The sequence below is a fragment of the Cupressus sempervirens genome, chromosome 6 (genome assembly GCF_028749045.1).
Source record: "Cupressus sempervirens isolate cs-2001-9-10 chromosome 6, ASM2874904v1, whole genome shotgun sequence".
Lineage (NCBI taxonomy): Eukaryota > Viridiplantae > Streptophyta > Pinopsida > Cupressales > Cupressaceae > Cupressus > Cupressus sempervirens.
This window is the reverse complement of record NC_143123.1, coordinates 246,780,005-246,786,709: the sequence shown is the minus strand read 5'-3', so window position 1 is coordinate 246,786,709 and position 6,705 is coordinate 246,780,005.

Genomic DNA, 6,705 nt, shown 5'->3' with positions numbered 1-6,705 from the left:
TTTTTCAGAGAGCTTGTAAGACTACATGGTCTTCCAAGGAGTATAGTTTCTAACAGAGATACTAAATTTTTGGGGTATTTCTGGAGGACATTGTGGAAGAAGTTGAGAACAGATTTGAAATTCAGTTTCAGACATCACCCACAGATTGACGGCCAAACAAAAGTGGTAAATAGAAGTCTAGGAAATTTGCTAAGATGTTTAGTTGGGGATAAGCCCAAGGGATGGGATTTTATTTTACCATAAGTAGAGTTTTCTTACAATAACTCTATAAATAGGAGTACTAGAAAATCACCATTCCAAATTGTATATGGAAGTAGCCTAAGGACTGCACTAGAATTGAGGAAGATAGAGCAAGGGGAGAAGACAAGTGCTGAAGTTGAAGAATTTGCTAAACATATCAAGCATCTACATGAGGAGGCTCAAGCACACATTACCAAGATGAATCAAGACTATAAAGCTAGGGCTTATCAAAGGAGAAGACATAAGGAATTTCAAGTAGGGGATCTAGTCATGGTGCACTTACAGAAAGAAAGATTTCCAGCCGGTACTTACAACAAGCTAAAAATGAAGAAATTTGGCCCCTGCAAAATTTTGAAGAAACATGACTCAAGAAATGCATATGAGGTGGAGCTGCAAAATGTTATTCATATTTCTCCTATTTTCAACATTGTAGACTTAACAGAGTATCATGATGATAGTGCAGAGTAGGAGCTAGTGTTAGAGCAATGTCCAATTCCTACTTCTAAGAAGGAGGAGATAGAAGACATTCTAGATCATCATGTGGGTAGAAGTACTAGAAATAGGCAGTATGAAGAGTACTTGGTCAAGTGGAAAGGATGGTCGATCAAGGACTCAACTTGGATTTCAACAGCTAAAGTTTCCCATTTGGGATTTCCTCTACCATTCATAAAGTGACAAGGTCACTTTTCAATCTACCCTACGTGTCTGATGCAGGAGCATCCAGAGGTATAAGTGCAATCTTGTGTCACTCAAAAGAAATGTACTTAGACTTAGTTTATGTTTCATGTGTTTTCATTTTTGGATACCCATTTGGGTCAAATAAAGGTTCCAACTCTCACAGTTCCACTATCAGTGTTCTAGGATAGAGTATTTGAACACCTTGGGATACATGTAAATGCTAAAAAAATAGGAATATGTAATTGAGCCATGATTTTTTTGAACTAGGAGGTGTAAATTTTCCAGATGAATGTAATTGTAATTTAGAGCATTCCAGAAAAAGAATCAGGTCAAAAGGCCCCACAGTTTGAAAGTTACCGCAATTTTTTGAGTTTTGGAGACCTCCTAAGAATGATTCAAAGTCAAGTTAGGGGCATTAAATGATCTCAAAAAGGGTTGAAAAATGGGGGATGAGCAAAGCTCCTCCATTGGGCTATAGAGTGCTTCGAGAGCTTTCTGAAAATATAAACGGTTCATCAATCGGAGCTATAGTTCAAAAGTTATGCCTCCCGAAAGTTTGATTACCGTTTATTGATTCTTCTAGATTTATGTTGACTTCTAATGAAGCTTTTAGAGCCTTCTATTTGGTTGGTGGATGCCTACTAGCACTTTCTAGAATGTATTCCTAGTCCTTAACCCTTCGGGGTCTATTTAAGGACATTTCTGGCATTGTAAAAGGCAGTTCGGAGTGGAGTTTGAGAGGAGGTACTGAAAGGAGAAATTATCTCTAGATTTATGCTATTTTAAGCCCTTAGGGCATGTTTTGAAGTCTATTTTCTCTATACTGAATGTATTAGCTTATTTTCAAGGTTAATAAAATTTCCCTTTCTTATTGTGTCCATTTTTTGCGTGGGTTGTGTCCCCATCATATTGATTCATATGTAATCTACCACTGTCAATACTACATCAACTGACTTATCTTGAACATGCTCTAGTTAATTCATCATTGATCTTTGTAGCAAGCTTTAGATATGGGAATAACCCCTAACTTACCTCTTAGTTATAAAAATGCATCCTTAGGTAATGGCTTAGTGAATATGTTTGCTTCTGTAATATTCACATATTCCAATCTTACCTCTTTATCTTGTACCAATTCTCTCATAAAATGATATTTTATTGCAATGTTCTTAGTCTTGGTATGTATCATAGGATCCTTTGATATATTAATTGCATTCGTATTATTGTAGAAGATAACCACTAAATCCTTGATCTCTACCTTCATACCTACCAATAGTTTCTTGAACCAAACCACATCGGAGCAATTAACTATTATTGTCACATACTCTACTTCTATTGTAGATTGAGAAATGTAATTCGACTTCTTACTTGTCCAAGACACTAGTCTTTTACCATGAAATAATACTCCACCATTGGTGTTCTTCCTATCATCAACACTTCCTACCCAATCAACATTTGTGAATGCTTTCAATCCAAATTGCATGCCTCCTTTTTTGTACCATATTCTATAGTCTTTAGTACCTTTTAGATACCTCATGATTCTCTTGATTAACATTATATGGTTTTATTTAGGATTTTCTAAGAATCTTTCCCCCATACCAACAACTAATGCAATATCAGACCTTGTATGTACTACATAATGTAGTTTTTCAATCATTGATTTGTATGTGGTCTGATCTACTTTCTTTGAATCATGATTTTTGAAAATCTTATGTCTAGTAGACACAGGTGTTCCAACTGGTCTTGAATCTTCCATTCCAAAATTCTAATATCTCCTTGATATATTTTAATTGAGCAATGTAGATATAATCTTTCTTCTATTGAATTTATAATCCAACAAAGAATTTTATCTCTCTAAACATAGACATCTCAAATTCTTTACTCATCTCTTCTAAAAAATCTTTGCATAAGTCATCATTTCTAGTAAATAATGTTTCATCCCCAAAGATTTCTACCAACATAATCTTCTTGTCTCATCTATTGGAATATTCAAATATGGAAAGAATACTGATGGGGGGGGGTGAATCAGAAGTATTACAATTTATTCAATAAAAATTTTATCTGAAAGTAAATTGCATGCATATAAATACATCATGAGAATATGAAACTAAGACATGCATCAACAACACATAACACTGGAATTTGGTAACCTAGAAACCCTCCAGAAATAAGAAGGTAAAACTGGGGTGGGGATGATACCCCCAAAAATTCACTGCAGTAATATTGTTCAACCACTTCTAAAGGCCTGCCCTATTAAAGGCTTTACACTGTGTCAATAGTGACCTGGTTAAAGGATTTACAAACACTTAACATGAAGTGTCACATTGTTAAAGAATTTAATCACCTATTGATAAGGATCTACAAATAGTTGTTAAGCCAACCTATCTACATAGGATTTCTTTTCTAATACAATGGTAAGAGAGTATTAGGTATTATAAACCTAATAGTTTGCAATCTTTGATTGTTGAATGCAAGCACTTGTTCTAGCTCTCTCTTTGATTTTGATCCTATGAGATCTGATTTCTATTCATCTCCTTTGCTTTGTTCTGATCAACTAAATATTGAATTGCTTCTCTTACTCTCTATGTCTTCTTTCACTGAATTCTATTATGTTTTTCCTTTAACACTATTCTCCTTCTCTCATCATCATTACAATGAATCTTTTTTTTTCTTCCTTAAAAAGACTTCAAAGACTTAGGGTTAGATATGGATCTACGATCCACATTGAATCTCAATTTCCTACTCAATACTTCCCTTTTTTTTTATTGGTTGCATTTCTTTCCAATTTTCCAATTGGCTACATGCAAATTGCATAGGAAATGTAAAAGTGGTGCAGAGCACAAAGCTTGGTATTGGAGGAATGGATAAAACTCCATCTTGTCTTCATTCTTCATCTAGTCAAGGGCCATGATGGTTACAATGATAGTTTCAGTTGATTGTGTTTCATTTTGGTTGTTCTTGGTATTACTTGTTATGGTTCCACATGGCCTAACTTGGCATGTAATAGCATGTAATGGAAATACTCATTGGTTTTACATGGGAGATCCTTCCTCATACCTCTTTGGATGTAATTAGAGGTTTCATGAAGTTTTATGAAAGGTTTGAATAAGTATGAGCCCATTTGTGTAGGCACTTCATCTTATTTGGTGACCCTATAAACCAAGGATGTAAGTAGCCTATAGGGTATATATGTTTTAGGTGTTTAGGAGGGTGTCATATGGCCTAAATAGCCATGATGCTCAATAATATCAAGTTTATAATGTGTTTTGAATTCTTCAAATAAAAAGTTGCTCATATCGGCAGTTTTGCAAAAAGTTGCTGACAACTTTTGCAAAAAAAAACTGTGCAACTTTTGCAAATTAGTTGCATTTGACCTCTAACTGCCTTGGAGGTCAGTTTTTAGGTGTCATTGGGCTATAAATACATTGATCCTCTTCCCAAAAGAATAGAGGAACTTCATTGTACGGATTTTTCATTGGATGAATAAAGAACTCCCTATTTTTCTGTTTAATTCGCTGTTTTCAGAGGTTGCACGTGTGGTACGGACGTGAGACTAGAAGTTTAATGGTGGATTTGCAGAGTTTTATGTCCCACTGACTCATTGCATTTTATTTGGAGTTATTTGAAGGAGTTTGGACAAAGTTAGAGCAAATTGGGTGAAACCAGTCCCAAACCCTCCTTAAAATCAGGGTTTTGTGCAAATGAGCCATTAGAGTGCACCTAATTGGCCTCAGGGGTACAAAACCCAATAATCTGAGAGAATACATGTACCATTTGTTGATTCTAGGAGTAGGAATAATTTCTATGGTGGGAGTCCAAGTTTCAATGAGGCCCTAGTTCAAGTTAGGCATAGAATTTGAACTAGGAATTCAGATTTGGAAGTAGAATTGTGAAGTTTGGTTGATTGGAGTGCAACCAAGGGTTGAATTGGAAGTCTTAGACCTTCCCTAACACCATCCAAGTTAGTATCTTATTCTGTGTACCCATTTCCTTGCACTTGCTTAACAAACCAAGCCTAATTAGGCCTATTAGGTCTGCGTGTTTTGCATAGGTTGGGATATGCTGGAATGGAGTGAGATTTTAAGATTTGGAGGTCTTTAAGGGGAGTCAAAAGGGTATCTGAAACTCTAGTTTATTTGCCAAGTCGTTTGGGGAAATCAAAAGATATTGCTGAATTTCAGGTTTTGCTGTCCTACTAGGATTCACTAGGTAGGTACTGGTTGGGTGTATTACAGAAGTGTGGGAATCTGAAAAGTTGTTGAGAGGCTTAAAGCATAGATCCTTGTTTTGGCCTAGTTGAGGGATACTATTCCTAAAGACAAATTGGGAGCAGACTTTGCTTACCTGTTCCTTGCATTGAGAAGGTTGTCAAACCTTGTGAGAAGGTTATTTGCCAAGAGTGGAAGGTCCTTTAAGGATTCCCTAAGGCTAGAAGCAAGTTTGGCTTGTTTGAAGGGTCTAAGTGCAATCTAGACCAAGAGTACACTTCCGGTGTGTAACTCTGCATCAAGGTGGTATCAGAGCAGGCAAAGACCTGTTTTCATCATGTCTGAAGGAGAAGATGGACCAGAGAGGGCTCTCCCTCTGAGGGTCACAAATGCAGAACTAGCCAAGATAGTACAAGAACAAATGGCTGAAAGTAGGGCCTTTAGAGAAGAGAACAGAGCAGTCAAGAGAGAATTGGAGAGACTCAAGGGCAAGTTGAAGAGGGGAGAAAACTATGAATCAGAAAATGAAGAGGTGGAGCAAGATGACAATGCAGCAGTAGTACCACCTGATCAAAGGCCTCTCTTGCAAGCACTAGAAAGGATGGGAGTCAAGGGTCGAGAGATCCCTACATTTCAAGGAAAACTCAATCCTGATGAATGCATTGATTGGCTTGAAGCCATGGACAATCACTTTGAATGTGACCACATTCCACCAAGCCAAAAAGTAAAGATTGCCAAGACTAAGTTGAAGGGTGCAGCACTAAGCTGGTGGAATTTTGTTCAGAATGAGAGGGCTGAGGATGGCAAGGAGCCCATAACTACTTGGAAAAAAATGAGAGCAGAGATCAAGAGGCAGTTTGTGCCTGAGGATTATGAAATCCTTGTGAACCAAAGGTTGCATAACCTTAAACAAAGGGATCTTGATGTGAGCACATACACACAAGAGTTCCATAACTTGACATTGAGAGCCAAGGTCAGTGAGACAAATAAACAAAAACTAGCTAGATATGTAAGTGGCTTGAAGTATTCTATTCAAGATGAATTGACATTGGTGAATTTGGAGTCTATACACCAGTGTTTTAATCTTGCATTGAAGATTGAAGAGAAGCATAAGAGGAGAGGTGATTCAAACACCAACAGAAGAGGAGGTAGCAATAATTTCAGAGGAAGAGGGGGCAGATTTCAAGGCAGAGGCTCTGGTTTCAGAGATGAAAATCAGAATCAGAATATTGATACCAGTCAAAGAGGATCTTTTAGAGGCAGAGGCAATAATGGCAATAGAGGAAGGAATGGCAACAGGAGCAGAGGAGGCCAGGTCTTCACTGGCAGGTGTTTTATTTGCAATCAGACAGGGCATCAATCCTTTAGATGTCCCCAAAAAGGAGGAGACAGTAGCAGACCCGAAGATAGGAGAATTAATCTATTGCAAGAAGAAGAAGAGGATGGACAAAGCATCTCATCCTATCACACCACAACCTCCAGACTTGCTAATCCTAAAACTGGAGAGTGCCTCATAATGCAAAGGACACTTTTGAAGGTACCACAACCTGCAGAACCACCTCAGAGAAAAACATTGTTCAGG